At 39.3% G+C, this 21,602-nt stretch overlaps 1 pseudogene; it reads right to left on the bottom strand.

Moving 5' to 3' along the window:
* Positions 1 to 930: 930 nt before the first annotated feature.
* On the bottom strand, positions 931 to 3,151 carry LOC117713899 (olfactory receptor 7D4-like; annotated as a pseudogene).
* Positions 3,152 to 21,602: the final 18,451 nt, after the last annotated feature.

Genomic DNA, 21,602 nt, shown 5'->3' on the forward strand with positions numbered 1-21,602 from the left:
GTAAGGTCCAGCCTATACAGAAAGAAATGAACTAGCAAAATACATTCTATCATGTGCGTAATTAGTGTAGCATTTACAGACACAGGTATAATATAGGTATACATGTACTAAACTTCTATAAAGAAGCCATTTCATAACTTTTATTAAACAATTCATAAGTTAATATTTGAATGGTTGTATTGACCTACAGGAATGTAAACTTTAAACTGAAGTAAAAATTATGTCATATAAAAGAGAGAAGGAGGATAACAAATGAGGTATCATATAAGTTTCAGCTAAAAGTATTCACAGTAAAATTTTAACCAAAATAGAATAAATTGGATAAAAATTCTTTTTTGGATGCACAATAGAATTTTATTTAGCCATAAAGAAAAATAAAACTGAGTTAAGAGTATCAAGTTAAGAACACTTGATACTCTTCCATGAGAGTGGAGTTCAGTTCCTGGATAGCTCATAACCACCTGTACCCCCAGATTCAAAGGACCTAATACCCTTTTCTGGCCTCTGTAGACTTCTGGATGCATGTAACATACAGTCAGTCACAAAGACCCAGACACATGTACACATATACATAAGTAAAATTAAGTCTAAGTGCGTTTTTTAAAATAAAAAGAAAACATGGACAATCACAGTGATAGAAGCAGAAATTATTATATTAAGAAAAATTAACCTGAAACAGGTCTTCCTTCAACAAACAGCTCAAATACAACTTCCTACAGGAAGGTCTTCAGCCTGGAGTGTCAGGAAACAAGGCATCTCTTCTACCCTGAAAATTGTGCATGTGCCTGACATAGCAGTGATTGTATTGGTTTATTTATTTTTTTACTTATTTATTTTTATATTTTATTTACATTTTAGATGCCATTCCCTTTCCCCCTTTCCCCTCCCTAGAAAACCCCTATCCCATGCCCCCTTTCCTTTTTGCTTGTATACATTTTTTTTAAAAAATGATAATCAAAGGCTTTATAAGTTTGGTAATGCTCAATCAGAAGTGTAACCCAATACCCAACCTAGATACATAAACTATCTTTGACTGGTGGAGACACGTGAACATCTGCCTCCATGCCCCCTCTCTTTCTCTCTCATCACCTAGCTTCACCCTTCCTGTTAAAATAATTTTTTTCTCTCAAAATGCAATTAGAGCATAATTATTCCTAATTGTACCAGTGAGGTACAAGATAGTCCTAATACCCAGTCCATCATTTTTGTTAACTAAATAGAACCTCTGCCATCTCTCTCAACTAAAAGACTTAGTTCTGAACCTGGCTTATGTCCTGTCTTCAGAATGAATGTCAGCTGAAAACCATCCACTCAGATCTGTTCTCTCAAAGTAAATAGCCAGGATTGGCTATGAGACTATAGGTTTTCAACCCTGTAAGAAATCCAGAATGACTGAGTTAACTGAAATTATGGGAAACACTAAGCATAGCTTCTAAAACTTAGCCAATTTATAGAGACCGCTGAACACCTGGAAAGCTCCTATACTACTGAACGTTGGAGCATTAAATCTTCAGCCTTCTGGCCCAGAATCATCTGACAGAATTATTTCTGACTTAATAATTCTGGCTGCAGAATTATTAAGGGCTGATTACTTTGTCTAGGCAGATATAATCAGTTGACTATTCTGCAAGTGTGTCCTTTTCTAGACAGTAATTTGTCTGTATATGGAAAGAGGCAATTCTTGCCTAGTGGCTGTCTCACCACAACTGGAGTAACTCCAAGGATGCTCAATTTCTTCTTAGAATCCACGACAGAAAGCTGTCAGGAGCAGACAGGTCTCTAATCAAAATGAACATTAATATAGAGATATTTGTAACATCAATTCTGTGGACTTCTGACGTTTTGAAAACCAACTATCCATGTAAGGTAACCTGGACGGTTGTCTGTTAACTCCTCTCAGCTATTTCTAAATCAAATATGGAAAACACCCTAACAATAAACTCAAAGCCCTGAATTTGCTATTGTCCCTTAACTCCTAGGCTAACCATCCCAAATCAGTTAAAAAAGTTAAAGAAGGACTGGGTCTAAGCCTTGTATTCCTAAATGTGTTATACAGGCACAATGCCCATGAAAGTATCAATATTCATTGGATAAAAATTCTATATGATTCTAGGATGGAAATTTTTTAGCCCACTGCTTTACTTTTGTTATCTCAGAATACTAAAACACGGGAACTTATCACTTAAAAAGTATTGTCCCAAGTGTTCTTAAGGCCTTCTTAATGTCTTTGTTCCTCAAGCTGTAGATGAAAGGGTTCAGCATGGGGGTGACCACTGTATACATTACTGAGGCCACCATGCCCTTCCAAGAAGAGGAAGTTGCATCAGAACTAAGGTACACACCAAAGCCTGTCCCATAGAATAAAGAGACCACTGATAGATGAGACCCACAGGTAGAAAATGCTTTATATTTTCCATCTGTTGATGGAATTCTCAAAATAGAGGAAACAATTTTGGAATAGGAATAAATGATCCCTGAGAAAGGAACAAAACCAAGGACACATGTCAGAATATAAAGAAGGATATGATTGATTAGTGTGTCTGAGCAGGCTATAGTGAGGGTCTGAGAAAGTTCACAGTAATAGTGTTTGATTATCTGATTGGTACAGAAGGACAGACGCAGCATCAGCAGACTCTGGATCAGAGAATATGAGAAGCTAATGAACCAGGACACAAGAACTAGCAAGGCACTTAGTTGGGGATTCATAATGACTGGATAGTGAAGGGGGTGACAGATGGCCACAAATCGGTCATAGGCCATCACAGTGAGGAGAAGTGTGTCCATGCCTCCAAAGACCATGAAAAAATACATCTGGGTGATGCATTCTGCATAAATGATAGACTTGCTCTGTGTTTGGATGTTCACCAACATCTTAGGAATAGTCGTAGAGATGATGCCAATGTCAGAAAAGGACAGATTAGATAGGAAGAAATACATGGGAGTATGTAGATGAGAGTCAATGCTGACGGCCAGAATGATGAGCAGATTCCCAAGCACAGCGACCACAAACATGAGCAGAAACAGTCCAAATAGCATGGGTTGATGCTCTGGATCTTGGGAAAACCCCAGAAGTAAAAATTCTAAAATATTTGTTTGGTTTTGTGGTTTCATGTTGTTGACAAATAAGCTAGACACCTATGGGAGAGAAAGATTGGGAAACATACACCACAGTCTCTAAGGTTTCTGTCCTTTTATGTATTGAGACAACTGGACATAAAGGTTTTATAACTATAAAAATTAGGAATCCTGCATTTTCTCATTCATTATAGAGACTGTCTCAAATATGAACCTTCCCTTTGGGAGATTTGCCATTTTTCTCTTATCTCTACTTAGAACTACTAACTCTACAAATACTAAACCACGTGAAGACCAGGGAATCTCTTCAAATGTTTAGATCAAACCCCCAAAGTAAAAATTTTGAAATACTTGTTTCGTTTTGTAGTTTCATGTTTTTGATAAAGAAACTAGACACCTATGGTAGAGAAATATTGGAAAACATACACCACAGTCTCTAATGTCTCTGTCTTTCTATTTATTAAGATACATGACATAAATGTTTTATGACTATAATGCTTAGGAGTACAAAATTTTCTCATTCATTAAAAAGACTGTTTCATAATATAAACATTTTTTGGAAGACTTGTCTTTTTTTCTCTTATCTCTACTTAGAACTACTAACTCTACAAAATTTAAACCACATTAAAACCAGAGAACTTCTTCAAGTGTTTAGATCAAAGCCCTCAGTTTCTAAAAGTGCTGTAAATCCTTTCTGTATGATGAATCCACTCTGATTTCCAACCTCACTTCTCAACATTTTTCATTGGTTACACTAAACTCTGATCACTCAGAAAGGCTTCCATTTGTGAATATGATCATACCTTCTCTGTATCCATTACTTTTAAAATCTCTTTCTTCTCTTAGAAACTTTTATCTTCTTAATATCTGCCTGTTTTGTGTATGTGATACATTTCTTGGCTGTCTGGTTGATTTCCATTCCTATCAGGTCTCAAAACCAGCTGATATTTGACTTTTTTTCACAGTGTTTTGACAGCTGAATTAATGAATTAATGAACGTATAACTTTTCACTTCTGTAGCATTTTTTACTATAATTTAGGCATCTGTCCAAAAACTTCAGCAACTCTAGCTCTAAAGAAAACTACTATAGAGAGACAAGATAAGTAAGACAGGAGGAAGGTATAGAAAAAAATGTGTCCACTTATTATCCTGACCCTTGAATCAATTCTAGTTCATTCATTTCCAGCATGAATACCTACATGTCCCAACAAGTTATCCTATTTTCTCTAATGTGAATATTTTTATGTAATCTTACCATGTATCCTCCCCTATAGAAGCATAAACAAAAATGGTTTCCTGAGTCATCACCACATAGCTTGTTGTTCTTTCCTAAATATTGTGCAATTAAAACAGAGGCAATTGGAAGAATAAATACAGAAATTGAATGTTAGAAGACATTTACAAAGAATTGACAGTGATGGCTGTGTTTAGAATATAAAAAAATCCAAACTTCCATCTTGAAAATACTCAATATTTCTTTTCTTCATTTTTTTCATTTGCATATATAATGACCAAACACCCTCCACCTCTGAGTAAAAACTCTCGTCTTATGTATGATTAAATTAACAAGATATTTAGTCAGAAGCATGCTTTTGTTTCCTGGATAATCAAATATTGCTTCTTTAAACCAAAGTTTAAGATCAAAATAATACATTCAGTGATAACTGTAATATTCATGGCGAAGTGGAAGTAGAAGAATGACCTTAGTCTGAGCGATAAAGTATAGGGTCTGGATGCTACAGGCTTTGTTTAGAGGTACCCAGAAGTCACATGGCCTGGGGTTATAACTCATTGTTTGAATTCTTGCTCAGTGTCAGTAAGAGTCTGAATTTCATTTAAGAATGACAAAGAAGTGTTCAATGTAGTGTTAGTCTATCTCATGAATTCCTACCTCCAGTAAGAACAACAACCAAAATGTTATTTAAAAGAATTGTGACATTAAAAATAACATCCTCTTAAGTAGCTCACATATAAGAAATAATCTACTTGTTCTGCTCCAAGTGTCTGGTATTGCTGGGCAAAATTGTTGAGTTATATCAGTAAGAACCAAAGACTTGAGTAAGGTATTTATTGCTTCTTGAAAATTTCATAGAAGCTCTTCTTTAAGAAAAGTTTCCTTGGTCATGCCTGTGTTTGATGTTGTGAAAATAAAGATGCAGTTTTATTTTTGCACTCACATGTCTACATCCCAGAAGTAGAGAAGAATTCAGGAAGTGGCAGTTATAATACTGAATAATTAAACACTAGGATAAAGTTTATTTGCTGAATGGGTTTAGAGAGTTTCTTTGAATGTAATCTGGGTTGGTGAAGTCAGGAGTGTCTGACAAAATAATTACCTAGTTGGAAATATGCAAATTAGGACTTTTAGCAGGAAAAATTAAAGGCCCAGATGCAAGAAAATCAACCAAAGGAGAAAGTGTTCCTGGCAAAATTGTTTAAGTGTACAGTGGTAAAAGAAATGGTGAAGAATGACACCACAGAAATAGTGCAGGACATCTCCCCAAATGCTAGAGATCAACATAGAGAGGTAGTGATGGATAGATGATACTCAAGTCTGTGCACTGATTACATTGAAAAAAATCATGCTATAAATTATGCTTTTTCTTGTGGCTTGGAACCAACAATAGATTTAGAACAGAGAAAACTAAGGATAGAGGCACAATATGAAATTTCAACATTTGGTTAATGGGACCTCATAAAATAACAAAGCTTCTGTCATGCAAAGGACTTTGTCAATAGGAAATTTTCACATTTTTGACTAAAAGTAGAAACTCAAGCTTTCCGTAATAGAAAATAAGGAATAAGGGCTGGAACAAGTAGAAAAATGATGACAATATCTTAGTAAGACAGTCTGATTTAGGATGAGACCTACTCAAGTGAATAAAGAAAAAAAATGAAGCCAACCATTCTCTAATGTTTTCAAATCTACATGATATGAGGTAGAGAGGACGTAGTAGCAGACCTCTGCTTTTCTCCCAGTTTTCTTCTCTCGCCCATATTATTCCAGTGCTTATGCAAAAGGACTTTGTAGTGTCTCTTCTAAAATCTGTATATTCCTTTTCCTCAATAGAGTAATTATATGTAAGTAGACACAGACAGAAATTCATCTGCATCTACATAGAGGATTCTTAACAAACAGAGAGGAAACAGTTGGTGTTAGAACAAAGTGTCTGATTGCCTGCATATATGATTCTCAGCATAGTTCCTGTCATTGCCACATGCCTGATCCTCCTCTGCTTTGACAAGTATGCAAAGATCCTCTACAAGTATTTACTGCACACCATAGGGGGTAGTACTTGAAGGTATTTTGTGAATTCTGTTTATTTGAGAAATGATTAATAAAATGTTTGCCCACCATCTTTCCCTAGCAGGGAAGATACCATGATGAAAAACATGAGTAACCATTGTACTCCAGATGTTCTGAGCCCCGAGATTTCCCCAAACGTGGAAAACTCAACTGAATAATGGCTTAATTTTTGGTAGTGGGGCACTGCATGCATCTGTCTGCTGTTAAATTAAAAAAAGATATAAAACATCTTGGTTTCTAAATCTGTTCTCAGCTTCACACTGTACACCAGAGACAGGAATATGCTGCCTATAGATAAATTTAGGGTTTATAAACTAATTTCTTTCATAAAAGTATGTAGACTCTTTTTGAAGAGAAATGTAGGAAGCATAACATAGAAAAGGAAACTAGGTACAGAAAGGGAGGCTGGTCTATCAAGAGAAGCCTGAGATAGTCCCAAACAAGTGAGTGTGAAAGAAAAGCCACAATGCTTGTTCTAGGCTGAGACACAATGGAAGCTCTGGATTTCTTAGTTAAGATCATAAGATAAAAGAAGTAGAAGAGAACTACTTCACTGTAAGTTATGTCACCAGGCTCTACCATGTGTACAACTCATAGTGATATCTAAGTCACTCAAGTGTTTTGTCCAGGAGAATCTTTGGGTCTCAGATTGTCACAGCACAACCTGTAAAAATCCCCATATTGTCTCCTCTGTAATCTACCCTCAATAATGTAGATCCAAATAAATGGTCCCTATGAAAATGTAGCTTGAAGCAAATATCCTAGTCACTCTACTTTTCCAGATATTACTCATAAAAGCAACCTGTACATGAAATAACAGAGTTTTCCCTTACCTATGCTGAAGAGTTAATACTCTTCCTATCAACCACTTCATCCTCTGTTTCCTTCAACTTCTGTTGGACTCTATAGGCTGGGCAGAAAATACTCACCGTGGGGCAACTCCTTTGGAATTTATTTGCTCAAGGAACATTGGTTATGAAAGATAGAAGGTCTGTCCACAAGACAAAGGTGAAAGAACTAATCATGCAGGGAGGAACCTGGATGATTTCTTCTGGGAAAGGCATGAGGTGTGTTCAGAGTTGGTAACTATAAGAGTTATAGGTGTGTCCTGGGAGTTGTATCCCTCTGAAGCTTATTACACAAATTGATCCATGGTATGTTCATTCCCTGCTCCTCAAGGGCAGAGACTACACAGGGAAAAGGCTCCTACATCTCAATTTCTTACCCCTGGGAGAAAATCAGTGGATATATTTATGATTATTGTCTCATGTGTTTCTTTTCTGAGAAAGAGTCACCAAAAATTGTCAAGATCACCTACTGGTGATACATGTGAAAACTTTCTGTCTTGTACTTTCCTACTCAGGTTGTATAACAAGGAGTCCCAGAATTCAGGAGGTTTGGAAGTCTCAGAAATAAGGTCGATGTTGAGTCTTTTGTGCTTATGTGAAGGTGTATTAAAGCTGGGTCATAAAAAAGACGACTTCTTTTTATTTATACTTTAGATTTATTGAACATTCTTCTCACAGATTCCTAGAGTGGCTTCACCAATTTCCTTTCTCATCAGTAGTGAATAAAAAGTCTCCTTTTCCTACAACCTCACGAGCATTTGTTGTCTGTTGTTTTGTTTATCTTAGCCATTCTGACTGGGGTGAGAATGTAACCATTTATTTTTTTTAAATTTGCCTTTCCCTAATTGCTAAGGATGTCCATTTTTTGGTGGTATTTCTTAGCTATTTTGATTTCTTCTGTGAGAACTCTTTATTTATACCAGTAGACCATTTTTAGTCAGGTCATTTGTTTCTTCGACTGTTTTTTATTTATTTATTTTTTATTTTTTTTTAGTTCTTTGTATATTCTGGATATTTACCCTCTGTCAAGTGTATATCTGGCACAGATTTGGTCCTATTCTGAGGGATTCTTTACTATATTCTTGAGGGCCAGCTCCAGTGATGGCCAGGTCCCACAGTGGAGGTAAAGAGTCAATGAGGAAGAAGTGAGTCAGATAAGGCGGTTGCAGGACTCTTGCAGCCTGGCTGAGTGCTTCTTTATTTAAACAGAACTCAGTAAACAGGAATAAATTCATTTTGTTCCAATACACAGATCATACCGTTTTTTGTCCCTGTACATATGTTTTAACTTCCTCCTGGTCATAAGTTTAATCATCATTGATAAACTGTGACCGAACTGAGTTATCTTTAACAATCATTTCCCCTCACCAACCCCATAATGCATCTTTTAAGAATCTTATGATTTCACCGGGCGGTGGTGGCGCATGCCTTTGATCCCAGCACTTGGGAGGCAGAGGCAGGTGGATTTCTGAGTTCGAGGACAGCCTGGTCTACAGAGTGAGTTCCCGGACAGCCAGGGCTTCGCAGAGAAACACCGTCTCGAAAAACAAACAAAACAAAACAAAAAGACCAAACAAAAACAAAAAACAAACAAACAAAAAGAATTTTATGATTTCAAGGGCACCAGACAGAAACAAAAATCTCTAAGCCAGCAGTGTATTATCAACTTTTAATGGTCAGAGAGCCAATTGTCATTTGGCCCAAGAAAAGTCATCAGGCCAAAGCTGCTCCAGTTATTATTAAATGTCTGGCATAATGCTGTATTTATATTTTATGTCTTTAAATAATTTATTTATATGTCTAATCTTAGTATTCTTTTGTTCCTTGGTCACAGGATACCACAGTGTCATTCATGAACTAACTTTACTAAGAAGGCAAAGTGTTTTTATTTTTAATTTCAACACTTTGATAACACTTTTTTTATATTAATAAGGAGCTCGTACCAATGAAAATCTTAAATTTGAAATCAAAGTAAATTTTGTACCATTTAAGAAATTATAACTTCATCTTGATAATAATTATAGAGATTTCTACAAATAGGTTATGGCTATGCAATAAGTCCTAACTAATCCCCCCTGTTCCAACAAAACCACTACTTTTCCCTAGAAAGACAGACCATTATTAACCCTACATTAGTCCCCAAGCCCAGGGAATAGGGGCGCTGACTCTTCTTTAACTTCTTCAAGCTGATTACGGGCGTTGAGATATTAGAAGAGGGGTGGGGGGAAGAGTAAGTTGATAAGCCTCTGATGCTGTGTCTTCACTGAATCCAGATGGAATTCCAGGACATCAGAGGTTTGGGCAGGTCTGCTCAGTATGCTTGATGAGTGAATACACCAAGGCTGTGTATTCTGCAATATACAATTCTCAGAACAAGTTTTAGTATCAAGAAAAAAAAATTCCCTCCCCCCGGGGGCTGACATTTTTCTAAAAGATGTTGGTTCTAACAGCTTTTCTTCCCCCCCTTTTTAAAATTGGTTGTAATATTTACATTTCAGATTTTATCCCCTAACCCCACTTCCTCCCACCATCCAGAAACTTCCCATCCCATCCTCCTCCTCATGTTTCTATGAGGCAGTGACCGAACCCCCCCCACTATCCCCTCCCCACCCTCACATTCCCCCCCACTCTGTGTTTATTTTTTTATGGGACCAAGAAACTCCTCTTCCACCTATGCCCGACAAGGCCATTCTCCCCTACATATACCGCTGGAGTCTTGGGTCCCTCCCTATGTGTTCCCTGGCTGGTGGTTTAGACCCTGCGGGGCTCTGGTTTTTGGTATTGTTGCTTTCCTCCTGGGGTCACAAACCCTTTCTGCTCCTTCAGTCCTCTCTCTAAGTTCTCTATTGGGAAACCCCTGATCATATCAGTGGTTAACTGTGAGCATTGTCCTCTGAGTGTGTTAGTCTTTGACAGACCTCTAAGGAGACAGCTATATCATGTTCCTCAGATTATGCACTTCCAGCCATCCACAACAGTGTTTAGCTTAGGTGGCTGTACATGGGATGAATACCGAGGTGGAGTGGTCTCCTGATGGCCCCACCTTCAGTTTCTGTCCCATGTTTTGTTTCCATATGAGTATTTTTGTTTCTCGTTCTAAGTAGAACTGAGGCATCCCCTCTTGGTCTTCCTTCTTCATGAGATTCATGTGGTCTGCTGGTTGAGTCTTCTCTAATCCTAGCTTTGGGGCTAACATCCGCTTAACAGTGAGTAAATACCCTGTGTGTTCTTTTGGGATTGGGTTAACTCACTCAAGATGATAATTTCTAGATCCATCCATTTACCTAAAAATTTCTCGAATTCATTATTTTTAATAGCTGAGTAATACTCCATTGTGTAGATGTACCACATTTTTTGTATCCATTCCTCTGTTGAGGGACATGTTGGTTCTTTCCAGCTTCTGGCTATTATAAATAAGGCTGCTATGAACATAGTGGAGCATATGTCTTTATTACATGTTGGAGCATCTTCTAGGTATATGCCCAGGAGTGCTATAGCTGGATCCTCAGGTAATGCTTTGTCCAGTTTTCTGAGGAACCGCCAGACTGATTTCCAGAGTGGTTGTACCAGCTTGCAATCCCACCAACAATGGAGGAGTGTTCCTCTTTCTCCGCATCCTCGCCAGCATCTACTATCACCTGAGTTTTTGATCTTATCCATTCTGATTGGTGTGAGGTGGTATCTCAGGGTTGTTTTGATTTGCATTTCCCTGATGACTAAGGATGTTGAGCATTTCTTAAGGTGTTTCTCAGCCATTCGAATTTCCTCTGTTGAGAATTCTTTTTTTAGCTCTGTACCCCATTTTTAATAGGGTTATATGGTTGTCTGGAGTATAATTTCTTGAGTTCTTTGTATATATTCGATATTAGCCCTCTATCAGATGTAGGATTGGTTAGGATCTTTTCCCAATCTGTTGGTTGCCGATTCGTCTTATTGACAATGTCCTGTGCCTTACAGAAGCTTTGCAATTTGATGAGGTCCCATTTGTCAATTCTTGATCTTAGAGCATAAGCCATTGGTGTTCTGTTCAGGAACTTTTCCCCTGTGCCTAGGTATTCAAGGGTCTTTCCCACCTTCTCTTCTATTAGTTTCAGTGTATCTGGTTTTAAGTGAAGGTCTTTTATCCACTTGGATTTGAGCTTTGTACAAGGAGATATGAATGGATCGATTTGCATCCTTTTACATGTTGACCTCCAGATGAACCAACACCATTTGCTGAAAATGCTGTCCGTTTTCCACTGGATGGTTTTAGCTTCTTTGTCAAAGATCAAGTGACCATAGGTATGTGGGCTTATTTCTGGATCCTCAGTTCTATTCCACTGATCTTCATGTCTGTCTCTGTACCAATACCATGCAGTTTTTATTACTATTGCCCTGTAGTATAGGTTGAGGTCCGGAATGGTGATTCCCCCAGAAGTTCTTTTATTGTTGAGAATATTTCTTGCTATTCTGGTTTTTTTGTTGTTCCAAATAAATTTGCAAATTGCTCTTTCTATCTCTATGAAGAATTGATTTGGAATTTTGATGGGTATTGCATTGAATCTATAGATTGCTTTTGGCAAGATGGCCATTTTTACTATATTAATCCTGCCAATCCAGGAGCATGGGAGATTTTTCCATCTTCTGAGATCTTCTTCGATTTCTTTCTTTAGAGACTTGAAGTTCTTGTCATACAGATCTTTCACTTGCTTAGTTAGATTCACTCCAAGATATTTTATATTATTTGTGGCTATTGGGAAGGGTGTCATTTCCATAATTTCTTTCTCAGCATGTTTATCTTTTGAGTATAGGAAGGCTACTGATTTGTTTGAGTTGATTTTATATCCAGCCACTTTACTGAAGTTGTTTATCAGGTTTAGAAGTTCTCTGGTGGAAGTTTTGGGGTCACTTAAGTATACTATCATATCATCTGCAAATAGTGAAATTTTGACTTCTTCCTTTCCTATCTGTATCCCTTTGACTTCCTTTTGTTGTCTCATTGCTCTAGCTAGGACTTCCAGTACTATATTGAATAGGTAGGATGAGAGTGGGCAGCCTTGTCTGGTCCCTGATCTTAGTGGGATTGCTTCAAGTTTCTCTCCATTTAGTTTGATGTTGGCTACTGGCTTGCTGTATATTGCTTTTACTATGTTTAGGTATGGCCCTTGAATTCCTGATCTTTCCAAGACTTTTAACATGAAGGGATGTTGTATTTTGTCAAATGCTTTCTCAGCATCTAGTGAGATGATCATGTGGTTTTTTTCTTTGAGTTTATTTATGTAGTGGATTACATTGATGGATTTCTGAATATTGAACCATCCCTGCATTCCTGGGATAAAGCCTACTTGATCATGATGGATCATTGCTTTGATGTGTTGTTGGATTCGGTTTGCGAGAATTTTATTGAGTATTTTTGCATCAATATTCACAAGAGAGATTGGTCTGTAGTTCTCCTTCTTTGTTGGGTCTTTGTGAGGCTTAGGTATGAGTGTAATTGTAGCTTCATAGAACAAATTGGGTATTTTTCCTTCTGTTTCTATTCTGTGGAATAGTTTGAAGAGAATTGGTATTAGGTCTTCCTTGAAGGTCTGATAGAATTCTGCACTAAAACCATCTGGTCCTGGACATTTTTGGTGGGGAGGTTTTTAATGACTGCTTCTATTTCTTTAGGGGTTTTGCGACTGTTTAGATGATTTATCTGCTCCTCGTTTAACTTTGGTACCTGGTATCTACCTAGAAAAATGTCCATTTCATCCAGATTTTCCAATTTTGTTGAGTGTAGGCCTTTGTAGTAGGATCTGATGATATTTTTAATTTCCTCTGTTTCTGTTGTTATGTCTCCCTTTTCAGTCCTGATTTTATTAATTTGAATACTGTCTCTGCGCCCTTTGGTTAGTCTGGCTAAGGGTTTGTCTATCTTGTTGATTTTCTCAAAGAATCAGCTCCTGGTTTTGTTGATATTTTGTATAGTTCTTTTTGTTTCAGCTTGGTTGATTTCAGCCCTGAGTTTGATTATTTCCTGCCGTCTACTCCTCTTGGGTATACTAGCTTCTTTTTGTTCTAACGCTTTCAGGTGTGCTGTCAAGTTGTTAATGTATGCTCTTTCCAATTTCTTTTTGTGAGCACTTAGAGCTATGATTTTTCCTCTTAGTACTGTTTTCAGTGAGTTCCACAAGTTTTGATATGATGTGTCCTCATTTTCATTTAAATCTAAGGAGTCTTTTATTTCTTTCTTAATTTCTTCCTTGACCAAGTTATCATTGAGTAGAGCATTGTTCAGTTTCCAAGTGTATGTGGGCTTTGTGTTGTTTTTGTCCATGTCAAAGACGAGTCTTAGTCCATGGTGGTCTGATAAGGTACTAGGGATTATTTCAATCTTTTTGTATCTGTTGAGGCCTGTTTTGTGACCAATTATATGGTCTATTTTGGAGAAGGTACCATGAGGTGCTGAGAAGAAGGTATATTCTTTTGTTTTAGGATGAAATGTTCTATGGATGTCAGTTAAGTCCAATTGGTTCATAACTTCTGTTAGTTTCATTGTGTCTCAGTTTAGTTTCTGTTTCCATGATCTATCCATAGCTGAGAGTGGGGTGTTGAAATCTCCCACTATTATTGTGTGAGGTGCAATGTATGCTTTAAGCTTTAGTAAAGTTTCTTTTATGTATGTGGGTGCCCTTGCATTTGGGGCATAGATGTTGAGAATTGTGAGTTCCTCTTGGTACATTTTTCCTTTGATGAATATGAAGTGTCCTTCTTTATCTTTTTTGATTACTTCTGGTTGAAAACTGATTTTATTTGATATTAGAATCACTACTCCAGCTTGTTTCTTGGGACCATTTGCTTGGAAGATTGTTTTCCAACCTTTTACACTGAGGTAGTGCCTGTCTTTTTCACAAAGGTGTGTTTCCTGAATGCAGCAAAATGTTGGGTCCTGCTTATGTATCCAGTCTGATAGTCTATGTCTTTTTTTGGAGAATTGAGTCCATTGATATTAAGAGATATTAAGGAGAAATGAATGTTGTTTCCTGTTATTTTTGTTATTGGCAGTGGAGATATGTTTGTGTAGCTACCTTCTTTTAAGGCTTTTGGAAGATTACTTTCCTGCTTTTTCTAGGTTGTAGTTTCCCTCCTTGTGTTGGATTTTTCCACCAATTATTCATTGAAATGCTGGATTTGTGTTGAGATACTGTGTAAATTTGGATTTGTCATGGAATATTTTGGCTTCTCCATCAATAATGATTGACAGTTTTCCTGGGTATAGTAGTCTGGGCTGGCATTTGTGTTCTCTTAGGGTCTGTATGATATCGGTCCAGGATCTTCTGGCTTTTATGGTCTCTGGTGAGAAGTCTGGTGTAATTCTTATAGGTCTGCCTTTATATGTTACTTTGCCTTTTTCCCTTACTGTTTTTAGTATTTTTTCTTTGTTTTGTACATTTGATGTTTTGACTATTATGTGGCGGGAAGTATTTCTTTTCTGGTCTAAACTATTTGGAGTTCTGTAAGCTTCTTGTATATTTATGGACATCTCTTTCTTTAGGTTAGGGAAGTTTTCCTCTATAATTTTGTTGAGGATATTTACTAGTCCTTTAAGTTGGGAGTCTTCCCCCTCATCTATTCCTATTATCCTTAGGTTTGGCCTTCTCATTGTGTCTTGGATTTCTTGTATATTTTGGGTTAGTAGATTTTTGTATTTTGCATTTTCTTTGACAGTTGTGTCAATGTTTTCCATGGTATCTTCTGCACATGAGATTTTCTCTTCCATCTCTTGTATTCTGTTGGTATTACTTGTGTCTATGACTCCTGATCGTTTTTTTTAAAGTTTTCTATCTCCAGTGTATTCTCCCTTTGTGATTTCTTTATTGTTTCTACTTCCATTTTTAGATCCTGCATGGTTCTGTTTAATTCCTTTTCCCGTTTGGTTGCATTTTCTTGTAATTCCTTAAGGGATTTTTGTGTTTCCTCTTTAAGGGTTTCTATCTGTTCTTTGAGAGTGTTATTTATGTCTTTCTTAAAGTCCTCTATCATCATCATGAGAAGTGATTTTAATCCTGAATCCTGCTTTTTTGGTGTGATGGGGTGTTCAGGGCTTGCTCTGATGGGGGAGCTGGGTTCTGATGATGCCATGTAACTTTGGTTTCTGTTGCTTAAGTTCTTGTGCCTGCCTTTTGCCATCTGGTTAAATCTAGTGCTACCTGTGCTTCTGTCTCTGATTGTAGCCTGCCTTTCCAGTTGTCTTGCTTGTGTTTGGTCTTCTAGGGGTCCAGATGTCTCTATGATTTTTTCCAGCTGCACTGATTATGGTGGTATCTCTAGGATGCCTCAGGATATGGTGCCTCCAAGGTAGCAGTCCAGCTATTTGTCTGCTGTTCTGGGTGCAGTGTCTCCTCTTGGATATCTCAGGGTATGTTGTTTGACACTCTGAGTTCAGTTATTCCTCTGTGGCTCTGGGTTGAGTGGACCTTCCAGTATGTCTCAGGTGGAATCCGGGGTCCACACAACTGCAGACCTGGCAGAGGTCTGGTCTAGGCCTCAGACCCGGGAGATGGGCAGAAGGGGGGTGCTAGCCGGCAGGGGGGGTATCTGCTGGATTCTGAGCACTCAGGGCACCCAGCTATGAGTTCAGGGTAGTATGTGGGTTTTCCTACCTAAAGCTGGTTGTGGGATCTGTGGAGCCCCCAGAATGTGTCTGGCAGCAGTAACCGGGGTGTACTCACCAACAGGCCTCAGACCGGAAGAGGGGCGCGGTGGCAGGGGAGTGCTAGCTCTGGCTATGGGTTCTATGGATCCCCCAGAATGTGTCTGGCGGAATCCGGGGTGCACTCACAAGCTGGCCTAGCAGAGGTCCGGCCCAGGCCTCAGACAGGAAGAAGGGCGCGTGGCGGCAGGGGAGTGCTAGCACTGGCTATGGGTTCTATGGATCCCCTAGAATGTGTCTGGCGGAATCCGGGGTACACTCACAAGCCGGCCTGGCAGAGGTCCGGCCCAGGCCTCAGACAGGAAGAGGGGCGCGTGGCGGCAGGGGAGTGGTAGCTCTGGCTATGGGTTCTATGGATCCCCCAGAATGTGTCTGGCAGAATCCGGGTTGTACTCACAAGCTGGCCGAGCAGAGGTCCGGCCCAGGCCTCAGACCTGAAGAGGGGCGCCCCTTTGTGATTTCTTTATTGTTTCTACTTCCATTTTTAGATCCTGCATGGTTTTGTTTAATTCCTTCTCCCGTTTGGTTGCATTTTCTTGCAATTCCTTAAGGGATTTTTGTGTTTCCTCTTTAAGGGTTTCTATCTGTCTACCAGTGCTCTCCTTAATTTCTTTGAGAGTGTTATTTATGTCTTTCTTAAAGCCCTCTATCATCATCATGAGAAGTGATTTTAATTCTGAATCCTGCTTTTCTGGTGTGATGGGGTGTTCAGGGCTTGCTCTGATGGGAGAGCTGGGTTCTGATGATGCCATGTAACTTTGGTTTCTGTTGCTTACATTCTTGTGCCTGCCTTTTGCCATCTGGTTAACTCTAGTGCTGCCTGTACTTGCTGTCTCTGACTGAAGCCTGCCTTTCCAGTTATCTAGCTTGTGTCTGATCTCCTAGGGGTCCAGATATCTCTGTGATCTTTTCCAGCTGCACTGATTACAGTGGTACCTCTAGGATGCCTCAGGATATGGTGCCTCCAAGGTAGCAGTCCAGCTATGTGTCTGCTGTTCTGGGTGCAGTGTCTCCTCTAGAATATCTCAGGATATGTTGTTTGACACTCTGAGTTCAGTTGTTCCTCTGTGGCTCTGGGTTGAGTGGACCTTCCAGTATGTCTCAGGTGGAATCCGGGGTCCACACAACAGCAGACCTGGCAGAGGTCTGGTCCAGGCCTCAGATCTGAGAACTAGTTTCTAAGACACTGTCCAAGTTAGAGCGCCTGGGATCCCCACTTCCTCTGGGTTTTTGGAGGTTGGGGGCAGAGCTGCCACCCAAGATCTGCTCAGTGCTCTGGCCCAGACCAGAAGGAACTAGTGTTCCGGGCTGGGAGTGACTTCCTGGGTCCTTGGTGGGTCCCGGTTACTCCCTATTTAGGGCGGGCCCTGCTGTCTGCTTACCTAAGATATTGCCCGAGTTAGAGTGCTTGGGATCCCCGCTTCCTCTGGGTTCTTGGAGGTTGGGGGCAGAACTGCCACCCAAGATCTGCTCAGTGCTCTGGCCCAGACCGGAAGGAACCAGTGTTCCGGGCTGGGAGTGACCTTGATAACACTTTTACCCTTTGGTACAATATGTTTTTTATTTTTAAAATTATTTTACTTACTTTTATTCCAGTCATTGCTTTGCTCTCCTGGTCCTCTCTACCACAGTTCCTACCCCATTCCACCTCCTCATCACCTCCCAGAGGGTGCTTCCCCTCCAGGCTTCCTCCTTCCCTGGGGCCTCAAGGTTTTTGAGGATTAAGTACATCTTTTCCCACTGAGGCCAGATCAGGCAGACCACTGGTACATATGTACCAGGGGCCTGAAACCTTGATCGGTCTCCATAGAAGCTCCATGGTGGCTCCTAAGGATCTAGGTTAGTTGAGACTCTTAATCTTCCCATGGGGACACTCTCCCTTTAAGCTTCTTCAATCCTTCCCCTAATTCAACCATTGGGGTTCCTGACTTCAATCCAATGATTGGGTGTTAGTATTTGCTTCTGTCTCAGTCAGCTGCTCATAGGGCCTCTCAGAGGACAGTCATGTCAGGCTCCCATAGCACATCATAGCATAGTAGTGTCAGGCCTTGGTGTCCCCCCATGAGATGGATCCCAAGTTGGTCTGGTCATTGGACTGCCTTTCCTTCAGTGTCTTCTCCATTTTTGTCCCTGCAGTTCTTTCAGAGAAGAATAATTCTGGGTCAGGAATTTCGACTGTGGGTTAGTAACCATGTCTGTCCACTTGAGGCCCTGTCTATCTACTGGAGGTCAACTTTTCAAGTTCCCTTTCCCCAAATGTTGATCATTTTTGGCTACAGTCACTCTCAATGTGTCCTGAGAGTGTCTCACCTCCTGGTTCTCTGGTACTTTCTAGAGGGTTCGTTCCTCATCTCCCACTCCCTGAGACTGCTTATTTTCATTTTCTTGGCCCTCTAGGTTTTTTTCCTGTTCCTACCCTCCATACCAGATTCTGTTCTCCTTTTCCCCTCTACCTCCCATCTCCCACCAAGATCCCTTCCTCCTTCTGCCTCCTGTGATTATTTTCTTCCCCTTTTTAAGTGGGATTGAAGCATCCTCACTTGTGTCTTTCTTCTTGTTGAACTTCTTGTGGTTTGTGCCTCGTATCATGAGTATCTTGTACTTTTGGGCTAATATCCACTTATTATTAAGAGTTACACCAAGATATTTTATATGATTTGTGGCTACTATAAAGGGTGTTATTTTCCCAATTTTTTCTCAGCCTGTTTATCTGTGATCTGATGGGATAAATGGGATTATTTCAATCTTATATCAGTTAAGGCTTGTGTTGTATCTGAGTATATGGTCAGTTTTGGAGAAGGTACCATGAGGTGTTGAGAAAAACTATATTCTTTTGTCTTAGCATGAAATGTTCTGTAGATATCTGTTAAATCCATTTGGTCCATAACTTGTTAGTTTCACTGTGTCTCTGTTTAGTTTCTGTTTTCATAATCTGTCCATTGGTGAGAGTGGGGTGTTAAAGTCTCTCACTATTATTGTGAGGTTCAATGTGTGCTCTTAGCTTCATTAGGTTCCTTTTATGAGTGTGGGTGCCCTTGTATTTGTGGCATAGATGTTCAGGACTGAGACTTCTTCTTTGTAGATTTTTTCCTTTGATGGATTTGTAGTGCCCTTCTCCATATTTTTGATAACTTTTGGTTGAAAGTCGATTGTATTGATACTAGAATGGCTACTCCAGCTTGTTTCTTGGTACCATTTGCTTGGAATATTGTTTTCCATCCTTTTAATCTGAGGTAGTGTCTGTCTTTGTTCATGAGGTATGTTTTTTGCATGCAGCAAAACAGTGGGTCCTCCTTATGTATCCAGTCTATTAGTCTACATCTTTTTTATTGGGGAATTGATGTTAAGAGATATTAAGTACCAATGATTATTGCTTCCTGTTATTTTTGTTGTTAGAGGTAGAATTTTTTTTTTGTGTGGTTTTCTTCTTTTGGGTTTGTTGTAAGAAGATTAATTTCTTGCTTTTTTTTAGGTGTAGTTTCCCTTTGTGTGTCAGAATTTTCCTTCTATTACCCTTTGTAAGTCTGGATTTGTAGAAAGATATTGTGTAAATTTGGTTTTGTCATGGAATACTTTGTTTTCTCCATCTATGGTAATTGAGAGTTTTGCTGAGTATAGTAGCCTGGGCTGGCAGTTTTGTTCTCTTAGGGTCTGTATGACATCAGTCCAAGGTCTTCTGGTTTTCAGAGACTTTCAGAGAAGTCTGGTGTAATTCTGACAAGTCTGTCTTCATATATTACATGACATTTGTCCTTACTGCTTTTAATATTGTTTCTTTGTTCTGTTTTGGTGTTTTGATTATTTTGTGATGGGAGAAATTTCTTTTCTGTTTCAATCTATTTGGCATTCTGTAGGCTTCTTGTATGTTGACTGGCTTCTTTCTTTAGGTTACAAAAGTTTTCTTCTATAACTTTGTTGAAGATGTTTACTTGCCCTTTGAGTTGGGAATCCTCACTTTCTTGTAAACATATTATCCTTAGGTTTGGTCTTTTTTATTGTGTCCTGGAATTCACTCTGTAGACCAGGCTGGCCTCGAACTCAGAAATCCGCCTGCCTCTGCCTCCCAAGTGCTGGGATTAAAGGCGTGTGCCACCACCGCCCGGCTTGTTGTTTATGTTCTTGTGGTTGCCTTTTGCCATTTGGTTATCTTGTGTTAGATGGCCTTGCTGTCTGTAACTAAAGCCTGTCCCTCCTGTGAGCATGTGAGCCTTGGTGTATTTGAACTCCTGGAGGTCAAAGCTGTCTCTGGGTGTGATTGAGGTGGGAAGGGCTGTAGCACAGGGTCTGCTCCCAGGCACAGGTGCTAACCAGAAGGATCATGTCCCCTCTAATGCAGGAGTTCCCAGTTATGCCAGGTATTGGGGTGGTAGTGGTAGATGAATCTGTACATCTGGGTGCATCAGATGTCTTGGGAGTCAAGCTATCTCTGGGTTTGACTGATGTGGAGGGCTATAGCATGGAGTCTGTTCCCAGGCACAGATGTGAACTTCAGCCTGTATTCTTTTTAATGTTTCTGACTATTTATTGAATTAAGTTTTTAACTCCCAAATCATCTTCATTACTTCATTAACCTGTATACTTGTATACTTTTGTATAAAACTCAGGTATTTATTGTTATCCTCTTTAAGTTCAATAAAGTATATCTATATTCTTCATATTCCTGGAATTATCTGATAAAATTTAAAATTGTTCCTTTAAATTCTGTGTGTTTGGGTTCACCTGTCATTCTTTTTTTAAACATTTTTTTATTGGATGTTTTATTTACATTTCAGATGCCATCCCCTTTCCCCATTTCCCCTCCCTAGAAAACCCCTATCCCATGCCCCCTTTTCCTTTTTGCTTTTATACAATTTTCTTAAAATGTTAATCAAAGGCTTTATAAGTTTGGTAATGCTCAGTCAGAAGTGTAACCCAATACCCAACCTAGATATATCAATTATCTTTGACTGGTGGAGACACATGAACATCTGTGCCCATGCCCTCCCCCTCTTTCTCTCTCTTTCTCTCTCTCATCACCTAGCTTCTCCTCTCCTTCTTCTTCTCCTCTCCTTACTCCTTCTCTTCCTCTTGGTACTCCTTCCCCCTTAGCTCCTCCAACATGTCACCCTTCCTGTTAAAATAAAACTTTTCTCTCAAAATACAATTAGAGTATAATTATGCCTATTTGTACCAGTGAGGTACAAGATAGTCCTAATACCCAGTCCATCATTTTGTTGACTAACCAGAACCACTGTCGTCTCTCCTAACTAAAACACTTAGTTCTGAACCTGGCTTTTTTTCTTGGCTTTAGAATGAATGTCAGCTGAAAACCATCCACTCAAATCTTTTCTCTCAAAGTAAATAGCCAGGATTGGCTATGAGACTATAAGTTTTTAACCCCATCAGAAATTCAGAATGACTGAGTTAACTGAAAGTATGGGAAGCACAAAGCATAGCTTCTAAAACTTAGCCAATTTATAGAGACCGCTGAACACCTGGACAGTCCCTATACTACAGAATGTTGGAGCATCAAATCTTCAGCCTTCTGGCCCAGAATCATCTGGCAGACTTTAGTGATGCAGAATTATTAAGGGCTGATTACTCTGTCTAGGCAGATATAATCAGCCGACTATTCCACAAGTGTGTCCTTTTCTGGACAGTAATTTGTCTGTAGATGGAAAGAGGCAATTCTTGCCTAGTGGCTGTCTCCCAACAGCT

This window comes from Arvicanthis niloticus, chromosome 8 (assembly GCF_011762505.2).
Source record: "Arvicanthis niloticus isolate mArvNil1 chromosome 8, mArvNil1.pat.X, whole genome shotgun sequence".
Lineage (NCBI taxonomy): Eukaryota > Metazoa > Chordata > Mammalia > Rodentia > Muridae > Arvicanthis > Arvicanthis niloticus.